Source organism: Cataglyphis hispanica, chromosome 14, assembly GCF_021464435.1.
Source record: "Cataglyphis hispanica isolate Lineage 1 chromosome 14, ULB_Chis1_1.0, whole genome shotgun sequence".
Classification (NCBI taxonomy): domain Eukaryota; kingdom Metazoa; phylum Arthropoda; class Insecta; order Hymenoptera; family Formicidae; genus Cataglyphis; species Cataglyphis hispanica.
The window spans coordinates 4,180,095-4,202,078 of record NC_065967.1 but is presented as its reverse complement, the minus strand read 5'-3'; the positions used below and the strand labels follow the sequence as shown (position 1 = coordinate 4,202,078).

Genomic DNA, 21,984 nt, shown 5'->3' with positions numbered 1-21,984 from the left:
AAAACATATTAAAATTTTTAATGCTATTTTAGAAAACCACAAATTTCTTTTTTATGATAAAGTACATTTTTAAAATATTTTCTTTGTGTTTTTTTAATGCTACATCATTTTTAGTTTCTACGAATCTCTAAAAATTAATTGTCATTTTAATATTCGTTAATGACCATTTGAAGCAGGATGATTGCGAAAAGTTTAAAGTTAACAGATCGTATTCTTAATAACGTTTTTTTTGCGTACATTTCGCGCGTGCGGACTGCGGACTTACCAATTTTTGCTCATAAAATATTTTTAGCCGGCTCGTGGCGATTTCATGATCCCCGATAAAGACGTCGCGCGTGGAAGCCGTCGCCGGCGAGAGTAACAGAGAAGGAAAGAGAAAAAAAAGAGATAGCTTGGTGGCACTTTGGTGGTGTATTCGGAGAAACGCGGGGTCATTCGTGGGAATAATATAAGACGGGCTCGCATCTGCGCGAGTTATGACGGAGCGAGCCATTAAGTGGCCGTGTTTATTTTTAGAGGGAACCGAGAGAGCCTTAGAGAGCGCAAAGTGGAACTTCTAATTGTTCTCGTTAGCGCTCAGCTCGCATCTGTCTGAACCCGTGAACCCAGGACGACGGACGACGACGGGCGACGGAGAATGCACGGGGCCCCTGCGCACGCGGCGGGGCCTTCGCGCGGGTAAGAGGGACGATGACGTCAGGACTGACCGGTGGTCGCACTGAACGGACGGTCTCTTGGCCGAATGAAAAAGGAGAATCACAATAAGACGAACGGAGCCACATGGAGAAGTGTGGCGGAGCGGGTTACGAGAAACGAAAAACGCATTCCGGGCCGCGTTTCGCGAACTGCAGGCGAAAACAGATGCCCTGGACGGGATTAGCATAAACGAGGCTAAAGCCGAAAGTTAATGTCGCGCGTAACGATCTGTCCCGGATTGTGGGTACGCCGTGTGACGTCGTATTGCCCTCGCGCTTTATTGTTATTCATTGGGATCCCGACTATGGAAATTAATTCCACGTTTATACACGCTGCTTATTCTCCGTTTCTCTGTCCTTCTCTTTTCGTCCCTTGTTGCACCGCCCTCGACGTGCCACTCTTGCCGTGCCACTCTCGTCGCCGTATCGTTTATGATCGTTTCAGGAACAATGTAAATAGATCGGCCATTTATAAGAAACATTTAAATATCGTACGATTTTTTATGAAACTTTGTGGATACACGATAAAGCAAAAAAAGTTGTATTTTTCTTTTAATTAGAAATATTGTTAATAGTTTTTTTTATAAATCATATTTTATAAAAATGCTTTCGAAAACATATTTCTAAAAGTAAAAATTGTAACATTAAAAAAATAAATTTTTATTTCAAGTCGATGACCCAAAAATCAAAATAAAATTGAATGTCCAGCGGCTACTTGTGAAATGGAAATTTATGTGACAGCTGTCAGATTAATAGGGAGATGGGAAATCGCGGAAATTAAAGAGTCTGTACATGTTTACATGTACAAAAGCGGCGGATAAATAGGATGGAAAGCAGTTTTGGATTAAAGTAAAAATACGATTATTATTTTAAATGTAGGATGAATACATATAGAAAAATTTTTCATTTTAGCTTTGAAGAATATTATCGCAAAATACGATATATACAAGAAAATTGATCAAGTATAACCGAATGATAATTATTCAAATAAATATTGAAATTAATTTATCCGCGTAATATATTCAAATAATTTATTACATTTAATGGATAAATATCCGAAAACATTCTTAAAGTAAAAAACAATTATCCGTATAATTATTCAATCAAATGGTGATAATATCGAATTTTGATGCTAAAAAGGGATGTTTAGTCGAGGATAAACTTTTCTCGCGGTATGTAAACGATGACGATTTCACGCGGTAGTAGATGCTTTATGCGGGTGAAAAATACGATTGGGGAGGGAAGTCCCTTTAACGAAAAGCTCGGCTGACACGTTGTTGCTGCGACGAGGCTACGACATAATATGAATAAACTCCGGCGCTTTTCGCATACGCGCGGTCGGGGAAGGGAGAAAAAAAAACGGATTTTTTATTTACGATGACCATTTGGATTTCATATGCCGGCCGGGCTGAGGGGCGACTCGTCGTCGGTGATTTTGCCAGCTTTATAGTAAATTTTCCCGCATAAAGGCTGCGTGGCACCCCTCGGCTTTATACCATTATTACGTATGCAAGTGTGACTGGAGAGTTCTACCCCAATAGAGAATGAAACGGTACGGTGTGTTCCGTTGTGCCGAATATTTTCCGAGTCACAGTTGACCGCTGTGCGAAGACAAACCGGTGGTCGATAAACATTATTAGATATATAGAGGATTAGTATTTTTTTTTTTATATAAGTAATGTGAAAAAGGAACTTGCTTCCTGGGCGTCAGGTATATTTCACCTGATGCACTGTCGCGTGACAAAGCATGATGCAAACCGATAATTTAAAATATTATATGAAAGAATCTTTTTTTTCGCATAATACGCAAATATGATATATATGATGACGAAATATATGAAGTAAATTTTATGAAAAAAAATGTTAATGTGGTATATAAAATATTATTTTAATGAGATTTTCTTGTAATTGCATTTTTAATAATGCTTCAATTTCCATCAGAAATTTTCCAGAATTCTTTGATCCCGTGAACAAATTTGCTTTTATATTATACATTTGTGTAATTTTATAATATCGATAAACATATTAATTACAAATGCATTACAATTGCAGCTACATTACAATTAAAGTTGCATATTAAAATGCAGCTCTGTGTTGGAATTTCTTAAAATAATTTTTTTATTTTCTTTGAAATTATATACAGATGGAATTACAAGAATTTTCCGTACTCAACTTCCTTTTAAATATAACAAATATTTCGAGAAATAAAATTATTATAGGTTTTTTACATTAAAATTACCTCTATTTACTAGTAAAAATTGAATGATAAATTTATTTAATTAATTGCAAAAGTTGATATGAGCTCAGAGCGTTACGAAAAGACGATCGATTAATGGCCACGGTCGGTTTTGCCCTGCTCTAATTTCTTTTGCTCCATTGAATATTCTACACGAGGAGCACTTTGTACCGAGGATACCGCGCGCCCTTCGTAGGGCCCATCCGACGAGTGACCTGACCTTGTCGCAGAGTCCCGAGGAGCTTGTCATTGTGTTTTGGGCGTGCTGTAATCCGCGTTGACGCGTTCAACCGAGCGTTTATCGAACCGCGAAAGAAAGGAGAGAAAAAGAGAGCAAAAGAGAGAGAATCGGGGCAAGTTTCGCACGGCCGTTGCAAGCATTCATAAGTCGAAAACGCTTACATAACGAAATATGCTAAGTTGGAGAATAGTTTGTCAGAGTAAATGAAATTTCCATGTGTCAGGTTATTGCTTATATTATTATTTATCCATTAGGGCAAATTAATGCATATAAATGAATCTTGTCATTTACTTAGAATGTTTTTAATTTTTTAAATAAAATTAAAGGAGAGACTTTAATGATAAAAAATATATTATGTGCGATTGGAGATATATCGATGAGATTAAATGAGTAGGTATTGTTTCGAATTATGATAAAAGCATTCTTATTCTTTTATTTGAGAAATGTTTAAAATATTCTAATTTTGCGCATATATGAAAACAATAAATACTTTAATAATTTCAATTCGATTGAATCTACAGAAGCGATCGATTGGAAATCACCGGAAATCGGCAGCATTATAATGTAAACGTATTCTAATAGAAAAATTAAATAAAACCGGGATCGGCGGCGTTGATGCTATCGTAAATGTCGGCGCGTAAGTGGATGAGCCGGCGGACGACGTTTAACAAGTAGTCACGACCTTTGAAAAAAAAAAAAAACCTGCCGCGCGAGGTAGGGGAGATTTTCATCTACGTCGCGGGCGGATGACGGCAGGTGATAAAGCTTCGACTTTACGATAGTGGTCTCGAAGACGAGAAGGATAAGAGGGAGGGTTAGGGAGAAGGCCCTCTCGCTCGCGTTCTATACAGATCGTTCTACTCGTCCCGAGTATCGCGCGCGCGCGATTTATGCTTAAAAGTTTGACGCGTCCAGAGACTGAAGTTGCACATGTTCGTGTGCCAAAAATTTATATAAAAAGATTATATGAAAAGATTTATTGTTATGGAATTTTGAATGATTATAATAATAGCTGAGACGTAACGAGATTGTAAGTCATTGTATTAAAAATATTTGAATCTTGTGGTTTATCTATTTTAATTAAAAACAATGATTTATAATATCTAGTTGTTTTTGTCAAATTTATTAAATTTATTGAGATATAAAATATATAGCGAAAAGAAGTTTAGAGAAGTCTCATGATATTGAATAAATTAATAAAATGCAACAACCATGCTGAGTCCTCTTCTTTTATGACACGGGTCTCGTAACGGATGATGGTAATACTCGCTCGCGGGTTCGACGATGCGTTACGTGGCCGACAAAAAAATGTCCGAGTAGGATAACGACATTGGAATGGTTGGTCCGTTCACGGTTGCGAATTCAGAGTCCTGTATCAGTATTGGCGGCAGATTTATCGCCCCGAGGAAAATGACTCGCTCACTCTCTCGCATCTAGACGCGAGCGAGCGTATCGTAATCTTCGAGTCGATGAAGATAACCCTGGTTCGCATCGATACCGAGCCCCGATGAAATTGACACATCCATCTATCACTCGGCATATGCATGGCATGCATGGGAAAGAGCCGGCGTGGCGCGACGTCGCGGGACTGACCATGCATAATTCACCGTATCTCCGACGAACGGTTCGAAATCCTGAATAATAAGAGTGGACTCGAGCATTTTTTCGGTCAAACATTGTGGCATCATCCATGGTGGGATGTCCGCGCATCCTGCATTTCGTCGAGATCTCTCTGAACTGACGAAGAGAAAGAGAGTGAGAATGTTGTCCGCTGATATTACTATGTATTCGTGAAATGTATTCGTAAAATATTTTTCACATTTTTTTGGGTTTACTTTCTGAAACAGATTCTGAAAATTATAATTTTTTTTCCCTGCGCAGAACTAGTATTATGTGAAATTAAGAGATATCTTCAGAGAATTATAGTCCTCACAGAAAAATATAACTATTTTCTTAAAAAAATTAATTATCTTGACATTTTTTTTTATTTGGAAAATATTTCGCTAAAATCGCGTTCGAGAAAAATACAAAAATTTTTATAATTATACTATTTTATAATTTTTATAATTACTTTCTGCGCTTTTTTCGAAAAGAAGAGTATCTCGTTCATATCGCGAAATGACCGAGAGCTCAAAGCGCATAAATGTTTTGGCGCGCGATTAATGCTGGCCGGGCACTGCGAAATAATTTACAACGCATTCTGCGGCTCCTATCGATGTCATCGACGTGCGAGATCGTGGACGGCTGGACGCGCAGAGACAGCACCGAGGTCATTTCCGTCGAGGCGGCGAACGAAGGGTCGATGGTATAAGGCAAAGGACGATGACAGAGAGAGAGAGAGAGAGAGAGAAACGAGTCCCTTACCGACAATGGCGATCGGTTCGGGTTACGGGGACCGGCAGGGCGAGCCGAAGTGCATGGCATCCAATATGCAATAAACATACGGGGCTTTGACGTATTTAATAGTAACGTGGTCGTATAATGCTTGACATGCATGGAAGCTTTTATGGGGATGCGTATCTCGGCGCGCGGCTCGGAGCACCGGCCGTGTCTCTCTCTCTCGGGCGGCGAAAAGAACTCGAGTATACTCGGGTCGGATATCCAATATTGCGCCGCGGATTAGTCGGTTGAGAATCGCTGTTTCCCCCGTTCCCGCCGGTGAAGTGTAGCCGTCGGTTAATTGCGTGTCCAAGCTCGGGGAAGGATCCTTAGGCTGTCACGGGCTCTGGACGGGGTCCGCTTCTCGCTCTCGCAAAACCCAAATACGGAACGTGTGCTCGTTCGTGAAATCGTGGACTTCTGAAAACTGCAAGTCTCGTGACGACGGCGAAATTATTCAGATTAAGAGTTCGGTAAGTGCGTGACTCGCACGTATTTACGCAGAGTATCGGAGAGCCTTGAAATTCGCGATTCCTCCCTTTGAGAAATTTTTGAGACTCTGTTTAAGATTTCTAAAGGTACGGAGACCGATAACTTGTAAAATTGCGACTGTTTCAAGATAGTCTTTTGGGACTTTAATTCCTAAGCGTATTATTTCTGAAACTACGAGTCTTGAAATAAATTGCAATTAATTCGTTTTTAATGGTTATAACACTCGATAATATTTTTATATTTTTATTAAAGACGTATTGTTTTTAACATGATTTTTGTCTGATCGAGTATTAAATTATTATATCATATATATAATTTTATTATACATATAATTGTAATATTAAAATGATTTTAATTTTATTAGTAGAGTTATTTTACTTTTATGCAAATGATGAAAATATGAATGCTAATAATATATAGCTATTATGATACGCAATACTCGAATAAGCACTGCAGTCAATGCATTCTTGACTAATGACGATTCTCGTCGTATTGCCGCAATCGTCGCTGACGGATTATGAGACCCCACGTGTTCCGCACACATTCGCATAGGATGAATTATCGGATAACCATTGGACATGGCGTAAATCATCACATTTATGCTGTCAAGAAACTAATAATAAATATACCTTGTTTCAAAATAACTATAGAAAAGTTGAACTTTTTTTTTTTTTTAAATAGACCGCGCAGAGTTTAACAAATTAAATTTTTAATTGTGTTTTATTTAGAAATATTAAATTTTTGATTTACAAAGAAACAAAGGAAATAGTTTTTGATACAAAGTTATTTTTTATTAATTTAATATTTATAATGTTAAATTTGATGCTGGTTTAATTTATTACTAACTAGTTTTACTTAATAATTATAAACTTTTAGAATACGGATAATTATAAATTCATAAAATAATGTAGAACTTTTCGATGACTGTAAAAGATTACCCAGAGCGTTTATCCGTAAAAGTATGTCATCGCTGAAAAGTATCTTTTGTTGTTATATGATTTTTCACATCATTACGTGACCTCAAATGAGCAAGCGAGAATGGAAACACAAGGTAGACGAAAGGAAAGAGGGAAAAGGGATAGAACGAACGAACATGTCGTTCGAACGGTGTTTCAATCTCCGTAATGACCGCTCGCTTCGCGCACCGTGCACCGAGAGACAGAGTGGATGCTAATAACAGGGAAACTCCATAGTGTCCGTAGGTAGTGCTCATTCAGAGATACTTTTTTTTTTTTCGCGTCCACGTTTGTTCGCAAACGGCAGGTGGGGGGGAGAGAGGAAAAGGATTGTTCGAGTAGGGACGGTTTGGAGAGTCGGTCTGAGGTTGGAATGGAGAGGAGAGAGGAGACGAAAGTCGGGTATTCAATGGCCCGGTGTCATCGCGCGAGGACACGTACGTAATGCTCGATTTAAATGCGACGAAGAGAGAAAGAAAGAGCGGCCGCGAGTAAGAGAAAGAGAAGAAGGGTTACGCGGGGGAAAGGGAGATTTGAGAGAGGTTGCGGTGGATGAACAATGAAACGCCGCAACGTCACTATATCTCCGATACCCCCTTCGCTCTCGTCCCGAATGTTCTGCCTCGTCCTCCTGTTTCCTTCTTGGTAGCCTATCCGCGTGTCTCTCGCGGCTTATATTTTAAACGTTTGTAAAACTTGGTAATAAACGTGGTGGGTTGAAACACGACCGCCATTTGCGACGACGAACGAGGCCATGAGGACGATAACGACGACGATGAGAAATAGAGAGAAAGAGATAGTGATAGCCCACCGGGGATGGTGAGGGGGTAGAGACCGGGCCACTGAGGGCCGGGGCAACAATTACACAGAGTGCGCTGCCGCGGAGCCCTTTCAGCCTCTCTCCCACCGGAGATGATGGATTTGTTGTCTTCGTGGTCTCTCTGGCACATTGTACATCTACCGGACCGTGCCACACTGTGCGGTTACTTCCCGTCATCTCCTCTTGTCCTCCCCCTTTTCTCTCTCTCTCTCTCTCTCTCTCTTTCCTCGTGGCACTTTCGTATAATTCCTGCGTTATAGAGAACTGTTATTGGGGGAAAACGGACGCGCGCGTAAATAGCGATGAGCGTAGAGCAATGAGAAGAGAATGGGGATGATGAAAATTAGCGGATAGTATCATCATCAGTTACCACACAGAGTAGCTTTTAACAACTTGTCTTCTTTTTTTTTTTTTATTAGTTTCGACGCAATATCATATAGTTCAAAAAGTATAGTTATCAAGATTCATATAAGTAATTACAAAAATAATGTGTGAATTGCAAATATAATAAGAAAAAGTATTTTTTCTTTATCGTTACAATATGATATTGATTATTAAATTTTTAATACTGAATTATGACCAACTTTTTAGCTATCTATCAAAAGAAACAGCTATCTATTATTCTTTATTAAATTAATGCATTAATTTATTAAAAATTTAAATATTTTTAATAAATTAATGCATTAATTTTTTATTATATATTTAAATTTTTTTAATTTAGTATATTAAATAAACAGAAGTACATAATAATAAAAAAAGATATTAGTATATTTCATATTACAAAAACTATGAATTTTAATCCGTATTTTAGATGAAATAATTATACAATGAATAGCCATGTAATTATATATACGAGCGAGAATCAATGTTGTTTATCTTGACCTTTTATCGATATCGATCACGTTGCAATGTCATTTCGATGAAATAGTGCTGCACTTAACTTACTAGCTTGCAAATATCTATGTTAGACCGGAATTTACGATCGGCATATTTTATTAGCACGGGACAGGCCATCCTTCACGACATATTTATATGACCGAACCGGAAGAAAAGAATTAAAAGTGAAATGAGACGGTGAGCGATTTCGGTATAGAGTTAGACAAAAAAAAGTTGACCATGCGTCAGAATAGGATTAAAAAAGTGAATCTCTCGTCTAGATAAGCTGCGACAAAAGTAGGTAGAATTCCATCCTCGTAGCCGACTCGAAAAAAAAAAAAAAAAATCGGCAGAAGGGATTCGAGAAAAGGAGTAAGCCCGCCAAATTAACGACGCGAGTTTTGATTTGCGAAACTGACGTTGCTCGTCTGTAACGGTTCCTGCGAAAAAAGGAATGTAAACTTTTCCTCATGACGAAGCCTCTGGGAGTCACTGCGAGATGTTGCGAATTTTATCGGTACATTTTTGTGCGAGATGAAACGATCACACGACAGTCACAATATACTTTGATTTAAATTGAAAATAAAATTCTGTTAAACATCAATTATATCAATTATTTCAATTTCTACAACAAACTTTTATATCCAGAAAAAAAATTATTCTAATTATTTTATTTAATAAATACGAGAAAGATCCTTAGCTCTGATTCTCTTTTAATCAGACTTTTTATATATAAGATTACGAAATTTCATGTAATATCCTGTCTTTTTGCCAGTTCGAAAAATTTGTAAATAAGGCGATGGAAACTGTTCCTAGCACATCTCTCAAATGAATACGACTTGCATCTCGATTCAATTACGCGAGTAATATTTAGCATTTCAATCGAGAGAGAGACAGAGACACAAGAGTCCGCTTGCCTTGATGGGTACGTTTAGCGCTCTGGGCGCTAAAGGGTCATCGTCGGGCTGATTACACGAATGCGGGGCAAAGCCGATGGGAAGTGAACCGCGAAGCGGCCGGAGACGCGCCGTTCCTCTTCCGCTAGTGATCGACGATGATGGCCCATGGGTAGTCGAGGTTGGAGGTCAGCCCCGTCGAGATACACCGCGGGCCTCTGGGTGAGCCACGAGGGTAAGACCTCGGTGCCCTGTGCAGAGGTCCGGGTCTCCGATTAAGAGGTTCCTTCTTATAGTCGCGCGCCACACGAGAGAGGATCTCGTCTCCCCGTTTTGTCTCCACGCGCCTCTTCTCTTCTCTCGCTTCGCATCTCTTCTCTCTCTCTCGTCATCCAGACGGCGTGGCTGCGAGACTCGAGATAGACGTTTCTTCCCTCGCTCGTAGCTTTATTAAGTGTAGAATTATTTCCGTATATTTGCCTTTTGTTCTTTGCGTACGTTTCTCTCTCTCTCTGCTTTTTTCGAGAATAATTTCGAATTGCAAGTCTTTGTGAACTTGGAAGATATCGCAAAGAAACGTGGTTCTGCTTCTTTATAAAATAATTATTTTTTAACTTTTTTATTGCCAAATGGAAATTATTATTACACATTTGATTAGTGATTTATAAATTATGACATTAGCAATATAATATTAGAAGAATTTATTATTCTGTTCACTTATCGTATTTGTATGACTTTAAATTGAGTTTTACTTATCTGAGGTAAAGATATCATATCATCATCTTATGATTTCGTAAATTGAAAAATAAACAGTCATATTTAGCATAATATAAAATTACAAATCTTATATTTTTAAATATCTCCAAACGTTACGATGGATTAGAAAAGGAATCTTTGCGTATCGCTGATTCTTGTATTATATTTAACGCTAAATAAAATTGTGTATCTTTAGATATCTTGGAACGATGCACGCTTTATGAAAAGAAAGATCTAATTTACTCTCATCATCTCACTGGTGGTTTATGTTTAATAGAATTTATTTTTCAGATGTATTCTCGCAGAATATATTTTTATTTAATTCTCATAGAGTTTTTTGCATTACTCGATTTATCATGTAAATATAAAAAAAGTATCATTATTAAATATTTAAAAATCGATAAAGATTCACATATATTTTCCATGTGACTTTGATCGTTTCATTTCGCACAAAAACATTTATATTACAAAAAGAGGCGCGATTGCGTTCGCCAAGAGATAGCGTAAATCGGCGTAAATCGACAAGGATTTTACGTAAAGGATCGACGGAGAATCGTTTACTATCCATGCGTCGTAACGACGATGTCCTACGTCAGAGTTGAGACAGAGATCGTTCCTCTCTCTCTCTCCCTCTCTCTCTATTCTTCCGTCCGGCATAAAGCCCAGACTCCTCGTGCTCCTCTCTTCGTTCATTCTCTTTTCTTCCGCGGAACAACGGATGTGGGTATCCAGAGGCGGGAGGTTGGGCAAGCTTCGGAGATAGATGGCAGACTTTCGTGGTGCGCGCCCACGTAGCAGCAATGTAAGTCATGCTTCTTTATGGGGCGGCCCGTGACCCCGCTACTTGTAAACCGACTAAAGATTCAGAAATAGCCGCGGCACGGGGGCTCCCCGTCTCCGAGTTCTCTCCTCCTCGCTTTATTCCGCCTCGTTGGCGCATACCTGCTCTCGATCCTCTCTTCATTGTCTTTTCTTTATCCTCCTCTGGTTCTTTCCTCGACCGATTCGACGAATACTGTTCGGCCAATATTATAACGTATTTACACAATACGATCCAGACGACAGAGAATCTCGCGAGTTTCTTTCACGCTTTTTTTCTTTGAATCCCTGCTCGTCAACAACACACGATGATCCTTTTCTTATCGCGTAAATCGATTTAAACTATGCTCGAGAATTCTTCTCGCGGTCGTGGCCGCTTGTCTCTCGAACACGATCGATTTCCCGCACGACACGGCGCCAAGCAGACGAGGAGGAAAAGAAGGATTGTCCGCGCGGCGCGTGGATCGAACTCCTTACAATAGGCTTATTATGTCGCGGCGCTTTCCAACCAAGCAGCGGCCGATTCAAAGCATCTGTCGATAGTCGTCATCACGGAATCGCCGCGTCGTGTGTATATAAATATCTATATATATATATATATATATACACATCCACACATATACATATCGAAATATAATAATATTACCGGGCGCGCGTTATCTAAAAGAGAGAGAGAGAGAGAGAGCGCTCGCACCGATGTGTGATCAATCATATCTCGCGGGAGAAAGGCGCCTATCCTTCAGTGGTCGAAGCGGAGACTATTCAGCGCTTATTTATCGCGTCCAGAACGCGTGCGTTGTTGCTTGCACATTGCCGGAAACGTCGGCAGAAAACAACCACGAGACAATCGCGTGAGTTTGTCGCGCGAGTGCCTCGATGAAAGAGCCGAGACAGCAACGCGACATAGAGACGCACGATCTGTTACTTCTCTTCATCTTTGCGGGATCATCTTGAAGAAACGTTGTCTCGAACAGTGGTGCCTTCCTGGCGGCTCGTAAATCGTGATGCATCAAAGCGAACGGTTATCTAAATATTGTAGCGCGGCTTAGGGGAAAGGCGGGGAGAAACGCGATTGCATGTACTTCATTTATCTTTCAACTACATACGACGCGTGTGACACTTGAGATTAATAGATGTAAAGAGAGAGAAAGAGAGAGAAATCGGTCTTGGATTTTACTTCACAAATGCGTGAATCAAGGATGCTCTAATTTTTTTTAATATAAAGTTACATGACTCTATAAGTGAATATTAAGTCAAACTTATTCTAAGTAAACGATCTATCAGAAAGCTAAATTAATCGAAAATTATTATTACTTATTTATTTAGTTACCCTTTTATTTATATTTAAAGAATGTCGTTTTATTCTATTTTTCATTATTTTAGTTAATTTTCATCAATTTGTGTTATTTATTATAGTTTATAAAATATTTGAATCTCACACACACACAAGATTATTTGTAAAAAAACAAGCGAAAGTGGATTATAACGCTCTGTAGCTGACGTATATTTTTTGATGAAAAGTTTTCTATATAGATTACATTTAACTATTTCGAGTGGCTTAAAATCGGTAACCGGGTATAAGGTGTTGTAAGAGTACCTGATACGAGTATCATTCAACGATCTCGTCGAAAAAGCCAGGTGAGCATCGCTGGTTCATTGTCATAGCATGCAACATCAGCAGGTTTCTGCGGTGTCTTTTCCGCGTACTATATGTCACTGGAGTAGATTGAACGATATCGAATTTCCTCTCTTATGTATCGATCATCGCAACCAACTATTCGAACCGGCACGTCTCGATTGTGCCGAAAAAAGATGCATATACTTTAAAGAATTTTCACGTGATGATAAAAAGAAAAATTTCTTTTATTTACGTTTCAATTACTATATTTGTTAAAAAATTCTTCACATATATTATTTACATATGCATTACGTAATCCTTTTTGTATTTTTATCTATCTACTTTTGTTACATCTCTCACACGCACGCGCGCGTATAATTATATATGAATATAGCTTTTTATTGGAGAACAATGTCCATTTTATATATTAAAATATTCCGTGATAAAAGATTCATAATTAACTCGCGATTAGTTTTTTTTTTTTATTTGAACTTTTGAATCTTTAATTTTACATTACCAAATTATCACTGACGAGATACATATATACATAATATATTATTATTATACGTATCATAATTATCAAAACGCGATTTACAGAGAAGAGCAGATAAGCACCGTCGGTGCGTCGCGTCGGATGCGCGTCGCCAGGTTGACGCGACGATTTTAAAGTCCGACGATGATCGCGGCCGATAATAAATTTAAATCACGTAATGGTAATGAAACGCGCCGAATTCAATACGCGCCGCGGCGGATATTACTTTGGATGTAATTTCCTTTTAAAGGCGTTAACCGTTAAAACGCGGTGCGTGTGATAAATTCGAGTTCCCGTATCGCAAGAAGAATATTTTCCACGATCCTGCTCGTCCTCCCTCCCTCCCTCCCTCCCTCCCTCTTTCTCTTTTTTCTTTCGCCATCAGAAAACCGGCGGAAGGATGCGGCTTCGTATCGAATACTTTTGCACTTATTTTATCGCATCGAGCAATTTTCGCAATCGAGCTTTCCGTTATCCATGATTTACGATGGCGAATCTTTGACGCGAGATAATATGCGATGCCCCAGAGATTTTTAGAAAATAACGCGATTTTTGAAACGAAAATTGGAGATAAAGAAACTCGGAGAGCTACAAATATAACGGCTTGTATTCTTACAAGTTTTATTTTTATTTCTTTTCAGTGCGCGTGATTGTCAAATAATTTAAAATTATATAGAGAGTGAAATAATCAGAATTTGTTCAGTGAATATATTATCTTTTCTTGTGCATGTTTCACCATTCTGCGATTGGTTAATCGAAGAGATGGAACATTCTCACGATTGCCGATAAGAGCTCAAAGTGTAACTGATAATGCACTATTCTTGTCTGACTGCTTTCGACGAAAGTGTAAATACGAAATTCACTCACGCTCTCTCTCTCTTTCTCTGACTAGAATATTATAAGATATATAAAATCATGAATTTTTTTAATAATGTGCACAATGAGAGAGATTTTATAAAAGTCACGCAAAAGTTGCATTGAAATTACAATAATCGCGACGACATGCTAACTTTGCCGTAAACATAATTTGTTATTTAAATGAAAGGCTTTGCCGAGATTTTTTATCAGTATGCGAGCCAACTGGTTGTAAACGCAGTGCAGTATACCGGTCTCACATTCACGACAATCGACAATTTTCACCTCCTGCAACCTGAAATTTGTTATGCCAATGAGGATAACTTCTTCGAGGCCCGCCGTTGCACTATATTATCGTCCCACTCGGAGACGCGTATAAGGAAATGGCATGATATTATTTCGCTCGTATCTTCTCGGACAGTCCAAGGTATACTTCGCGCGACGTTACTTGTCATATACATCATTATCGAATGACTACTCACGCCGTTTGAATTTCCATTAGAAACATTCCGGATTTTAGTTATTAGTGGATGTGTTCTACAATGTGCATAATACAAATGTCTTTAAATCAATCATTTAATGGCTCTTTCGTTTTTGAAATTATTAAAGTTAGTATTTAAATTATTAATTAAATTAAAAATCTTATTATATAATACTAGGAGTTTAAAATTTTATTAAAATATAATTTACTTATTGGGAGAAGAACAAAGACACAAACATTAGAATAAATAAAATTTTGAATAATAAAACAATCGTTTTTGTTTTATAACGAATCTTATTTATTATTTAAAAAAATAATAGAAATCTACAAAATTGATGCAGTTTTTCTTATGAATTTATGAATTTTATATATTTGCTAAATCACACAAGTTTTTTAACTACATACATTAATTATTTGTCCTTCAAGCCATGGAAGTCTTTTTTCTAATACTCAAAGTGTGAAAATATATTTTCATCTTTCAGAAAGTAAATAAATACTGAGCGAAATATTCTTGTTTCAAGAATATTCTATAGCAGATATTCTCTTTTCTCTTTCTTCTTTTTTTCTTCTTTGGAATCAGTATACAATATATGTGTATACAATATAATAACATTTTAAATACTCTTTAAAAACAATCTCAGAATAATTTAAATATGTATTCAATTAAAGGCATGAATGAATTATTTTGACATCTGTTTTAATTTACTCATATTTTAATATTCAATAATATAACACTTTGTTCATTAACCTATTATTATTTTCTACAATCTTATCACAATTGCTCGAAACTTTCGAGCAGATTAAACGATTATGGAAGCGCCGTTTCGAATAAAATTCGAATAATAATTGCGTCTGTAAGATGGTGATCGATGTAAAGGGATGAAATGATTGGATACCATGATTCGTGGTGGCATGAAATCGGGAAGAGGGATGGAGGAAGAGGGGAGAAAGGAGAGGGAGACACTCACAGACACTCGAGCGTTAAAAGCACATCGCGCGGGTATATGGAACGTGCAGGACGGGCGGAGTCGCGTCGACGTGAAGAGACGAGTGGGTGCTCCGAGAAAGTGCATACACTCCTCGCTCTTTGCACCCGCCACCCTCCCCCTTCGGGCCCTGCTCTCCTCTTTGCCCGTTCGCCGACACTCCAGCCCCTATATTGGCAATGGCGCCTCCGGTGCGCTGCGTCGTATCGCTGACGCGTGGAGTGTTACTCGATTACAGACCGCAAGATGCCAAAGTCGAAGAGCTCGCGCCGTATCAACGTCTCTCTCGCTGGGAAATCGATCGCTCTAGTCACTCCTTCGATTGATATATTTTATATACGGCTTCTCCATCTCTAACGATGTGGTTGATTCTTTCTGCGTTCATAACCGCTAATGGGCTTAAATCCGCGATAAATAGACAAGTCATATTTTTTTTTTTTCTAGAATACGCGACAAGCTTCTATATATCAACGTTTAATATACATATATATTTTTTATTTGTCGTTATATATTTTTAATAACCTTTATGGCCGCTGAAATAATTCACAGATGTCGCAGATATTTAGAGAAAAATGATTACAACCTATTTTCAATTATTTATATTATATATGAGTTAAATTTTAATTAATTTTGCAATAAGTTTACTATACTCGCGAAATCTGTCATGACGCGCTCGTCTCGAAGGTCGAACGTCGAAAGTTTCCGTGAGGCCAACGTCTTTCATTCTCGATTTTATCAGTATCGTCGTCGCGAGTGAATTGTCGTGTGCATCATCGTAGTATAGTTCCACCAATGTCAAAGCGAGATACAAAGTTCTCTCGCAATAGCGTCGCTTTTCATGTTTTGCGGCGTATACCATGGTAAAACGAAGGTAAAACGAGACGCGAGAAGATTGGCCGAGGGATGGCCGGGGAAAAGAGCAACACATAGAAAGGCAGAAGACGAAGAGAGGAGGATAGAAGAAAAAGAGAGAGAGAGAGGCTACTCGACTCTATCTCCCGATGCCTTCTCGGTTGGGACCAAGAAGTACCGGGGGTACCGCTAAAGAGGCAATTACGGGACTCTCTCGCTGGAAGACGCTCGTAAAAGTTAGGGCGAACGAACGAATAAGAAGATCTCTTCTCGCAGCGACGAGGCTGGCGCGGAGAAGAAGGAAGGTAGGAAAATAGGAGGAAGAAAAGGACGAAGACGAAGAAGGGCGCGGGAGGGGAATAGCCGATCGAGTCTCTTAGAAAGATTTCGTCCCGGGGCGGCGTGTCATCGGTTCGCTCTTCTCCTTTTAGGCCGAACCGTGCCGAATCCGCAGATGCGAGACTGACGCGCTCGTGCTCTCTTCGACGAGATCAAGATAGAGCCTGGCTAGAGGGGCCCGACGGAATACGACCGCGAGATACGATCCTCTCGAGAACAGAACCGGCAACCGCGAAGCGAGCGGACATTCCTCGAATAGTATATGCGAGTCGTTATCGATGAATTTCTTTTTCAGATCGTAAGTTTTTTATTACTGTCTAAGCGATCTTTTCTTTCTCGGTCCTTTTGTTACTAAAAGTGCGCACTATTAATATGTTACACATCGAATCCCAATTTGTACTAAGAATAATCTAAATTTGTTTAATTAGATCGAGTGTATATAAGATCGAGTGTGTGTATATAAATTATATTATATATATATTTTAATATAATTTATGAATAATATATACATCATATTTTTGTATATAATTTTTTTTTTTTCACATTACTAGTCAATATATATTAAGAATGTCAAATACAAAAATACTTTAGACTGTTTAATTAATAACATATGATTTTAACGACGAATACAAATTTTATTTTCATGGATATATTAATATTTCGTCAATATATGATTTTTGGAAAAATATTTGCAAGTAATGATCTTTAAATAATTAATAAAATTAATTAATAAAATTTATTTTTCTTTTAGCACTTTCTTAAATTGATAAAATAAAAATTTTATTATCGTTTTCTATATGTATAAACATAATTCTCATATAATTTATCATATAATTGCTTTAAACTCTTCGTATAATATGCAAATCTCAATTTAGTAAAAATCGGAGTCGCAACGTAAAGATTTTCGGGATCCGAGCGCGAAACAGTATGTTTGAGGAAGGAAGAATCAAGGGGAAGGAGACGCATTGAAATTCGCGAAATCCGACCGGAAAAGTCCTCGTCGGAATATATCCGGCGACCCTGTCGATAATCCGGCGAGGCTGGACTTTGGGGTTGTAGCCTTGGACCGTAAAGACGGGGATGGGGGTGAGAAAGAGGCAGGAGAGGAGAGACCAAGAGTTCGGGCTAAGGGTGGACGACTAAGAGTAGATTGATCCGCGGCCATCGTATAGGATGCTCCAACTTGCTCGCTGTCAAGCATCTCTTCTTCTCTCTTTCTCTCTTAACTCCTTTCCTTTTCCTTCTCGCGAGTGTGTCTCCTGAAATATATATGTATTTCGTTCTGGCCTTCGAGACCTATATCGGCCCGGTCATTCGTCCACTCACTTCATTACAAGTGAGACGACGACGGCAATGACAACTCTCCCCCTTCATAGGTTCCCGGCCGCCCTTAAGTGAAATCCCGGCATCGATCTTGCTAACGACCCGGGATTAACGCTAATTTGTCGACCGTCGCGATATTACCGAATCGCCGAGATAACTTCGTGGCTCATCCACCTCGCCCTCTCCGACCGTTTCTTTCCGTCTCCCTTTGTAAAGTTACTCGTTGGTGGATAACGCGCGTCCTTTGCGAGGGAAGACTAGTGAGAGGGGCTGAATGGATGGCGAGAGACTCACTTTGTTCATCTGTAAGGATATAACTGCCCGCGGTATTACGTGCAACGTGAGTAGACTATTGTATCTGGCAATATAAAAATTCGCTTCGTCGCGGACTTTTGTATAAATCACGTAAACGGTTAATTAATCCATTAATAAGCGCTATATTTTTAAAACAGAACAATTATAAATTTAAATCTTCTGACAAATAAGAATAAATCGGAACGGAGCTCACGAAAAAGATGTTTTATGGAAGAGTTGCTGGAATTTTTATTATTATTATTATCGAGAATTTTAATCTAAAATTCGGTTTCAAGATTACTTTAAAGTTGACATAAATCTCAGATCTTCTATCTAATAAATCTGAAAGGATAAGACGCGCGTGCGCGCTGGTCATAAATTCAGTTCTTAAGAACTCAAATAGCGAGTAAGTAAATTTGTAGCTGTTCTATCTTTAGAACAGATAGAAAGGCAGATGTTGATGACTTAATCAGCATCACCTCACCGAGTCGCTGTTGGAAACTTTTCTGGAGTAGAATGCAATATATGTGGTTTTATAGAAAATAGAACTGCATCGAACGTATTACGAAATTCATACATAATAATAATCGCAATTATTTGTAATAACGAAATTACAATTAATATATTACATTACAAATAATAAACAAGTGAGAAAGATACGTTCCATAAGTATGATGAAGAAATTGCTATTTTTTATTCAAAGAACATTTATTTATACGATATATTTGCGCAGAATATGACCAAAAATTTAACTTAATTGCTCCAAATGAGTCCTTTAAATGAACGAGAAAAACGCACAAGATTCACTTCGAGATTTTGCTCTTTTAATCGCGATAAAAAATGAAGACATTTAAACCGCCAAAAGGCAATTAGGATGCGAGGAAAAAATAGGGAAAACAGAGGTATTATTCGCGCAGTTTACGCGTTTCATCACCACATTAATTAATGGACTCGGGTGCATTCGTTGTGTATATGTGTGCGCACTTGTGATATAACACAGTTGCTCCAAATCTGTCATGACGAGTTACGTTTGTAACTTCTCCTAACCGTCGTACATGTTACACGTGAAATTAATTCGTCTTCCTCTCGATTCTCTTACATATCGAATTTCGCGGGAAATTAAATATGATTGCTTGTATGTGTGTGTGTGTGTGCTCTGTATTCTCTGTTAAAGTTTCTTTAATAAGTTTGCTTGAATCTTAGAACTGTAATGTAATATATGTAATAACTGTAATTTAATACAAGGTTTTGCGATTTTATTATTAATTATTGTAAGCAGCCATTAAATTTTTTATTAGTTTACAGAATAATATTTACGTATGAAAATGTTTTTCTTAATTTATTCTGTAGATATTTATTAATATTTATTTTTTTTTATTAATATTTATAATAATTATATACGGGGAATAATTCTTATTTATATGTTGTAATACATATATTGAATATGTGTAACATTTGAATAAATAAATTAGAATAAAAAATTTTATCAAAATTTTTTGTTGGCTTTTCTCTTTGAAACTTTTTTTTTAATATAAGAAAATTTTTATACCTTTTTGACAATATCGCGTTTTTAATAATATAAATATCTTTACAAATGTCATGATAAATTTACGATTGCATTAAGGCTATCGTGTCACTGGTAGAGTAGTGAAGATCGGGAAAAGAATAGTTCAACCTCGATACGACTACTGAGAACCGATTTAAAGACTCTGCACGAGAGAAAAGGGAACGTTTTCATTACGACGAGCGCGGCAACTGAAATACCGAGAAGCAATGTTGCTTGTAGCTTTGAAGTCTGCAAGCTTTCGCGATAATAGCGTCAAGAGTGTTAAAACAGACAGTACAAAAAAAAAAAAAAAATAAATAAGTAGCCTTCTTTGCTGAAATTAGATTATGGAGTCATTATCACTATTTTTCATAGTAGCTACTTCATGCTTTATTATTCAATCATTAAGGACTAAAAAAACTGTTAATGTACCGTAGCTTTATTTATCGCGATCGTTTTGTTCAATTTACAAAGAATTTTTTGATTGATATCTTTTATATCAATCATGATTATATATGGAACTGGATAATATCCGACTTTCCTTCGACGGATCCCGCTCGACTAATCGTCTCGAGGATGATATTAGAAGAAGGGGTGGCGAATATGCAAAGTATCTTTTTCCTCTAACCCTCGCTACTCGAGATCGGGCTTTCGGGCGGAAGGATCCTCTGGCGCGCGGGAATCGGATTACGAGGCTCGTTAAAATATTATTCGGGCGTAAGTTCTTGGTGACACGCGGCGCGACTCGATTCGACGTCGGTGCGTCGTCTTCGTCTATGCAAAATAATCTCTTCTTAATTGCGGAGTAATTGCGTCCCCCGCCTCCCCCCCCCCCGCTCAAAACGGCGCCGTCTGTCGACCGCATTATCCGCGCGAACTTAAACTTAACCCTTCGGGGCGCATAGAAAAATGTCGTCGGTCGCAGCCTGCGCGACTGGTGGAGCGATTTTTCCTCGTATTTTGTTCCAAGTTCGTCGAGATGCAATTCGAGAAAGCAGATGTTGCGCGCTTAGAATAAGAACGATTTTTTAAATGTTTTAGAACGATGGGTATATATGTATATAAGGGAAGAGAAAGCCATAAACCATTTTAATAACGAGCACGAATTAGTATTTATTAATATTGCAAAGATTAAAAATAGAGTGATGTTTATTAAGATTGCATTAATTACCAAATTATATTTCAGATATTGATAATTACTAATCGTCCATAATTGCTATATTTGCAACATTTTTTTTTTTTTACATTTTACCGAGGTGTGTGCGATTATATTTGAACTATACATAGTTTTCCTAAAATATTGTAGTTTCAACTTGAATTTTTTTTATAGACTTAAATAGAAAAATAATTTATTGATGATGAAAATGAGGATGAAATTTGAAAGATTATTGAATAGTATATTGTAGAATATATTCTATTCTAAGATCGAGTCAAAATTACAAGGTATCTTCCGTGCAAATTATTTCGTGTCTCATTCAGTCCTATTTGGAATCATTTCGATTAGAAAATCTGCCGGAGCAGATCTCGTGCGAAACGGCCTTGCTTATCGCGACTGCGTCGCTCTCGTCACCAGGGATGTTTTCACAAAGGGATATTTCCTGATCGTCTGGCCTAGCGTCTCATACGGCGCATGCCTTGGAATCATGGCTGATACGGCCGTCGGCGTCGGGTCGGCCGGTGCGAGTTAGAGAAGCCGCGCTCGATGGCCATGTTACGGGGGCGATGGCGTGCTTAGAGTTCGCGCGAGAGTGTACACCGACCACCGGTGGCAAGAATAATAGCGAGGGGTTCTCTCTACGGGTTGCTCTCTTCATCTCGCTTGTACGTATACCGGGTGCTTCTCTTTCCGCGGCGCGGATAACACGCCGCAGTCCTTCATGCTGGTCGCCGGCGACCCTGCGAACAAACGGGCCGCCAGGCGGCCTTATCTCAAGACGCTTTAATGTGTTTAACCCGGCGAAGATAGTGGACAATTTATTGCTCCCTATTTTA

The 21,984-nt window shown here is 38.3% G+C and overlaps 1 protein-coding gene across 2 annotated transcripts in view; it reads left to right on the top strand.

Annotated features, from left to right (window-relative positions):
- Nucleotides 1-21,984, top strand: part of LOC126854714 (steroid receptor seven-up, isoforms B/C) — a 197,463-nt gene that overhangs the window by 11,098 nt on the left and 164,381 nt on the right. The window contains exon 1 of one of the 2 annotated variants that reach the window (XM_050601705.1): nt 11,035-11,149. The exons of the other annotated variant lie outside the window; for it this stretch is intronic. The gene's annotated coding sequence lies outside the window, so the exon portion shown is untranslated. Of the gene's footprint in view, nt 1-11,034; nt 11,150-21,984 lie in introns of those variants that run through there. 2 annotated transcript variants of the gene reach the window in all.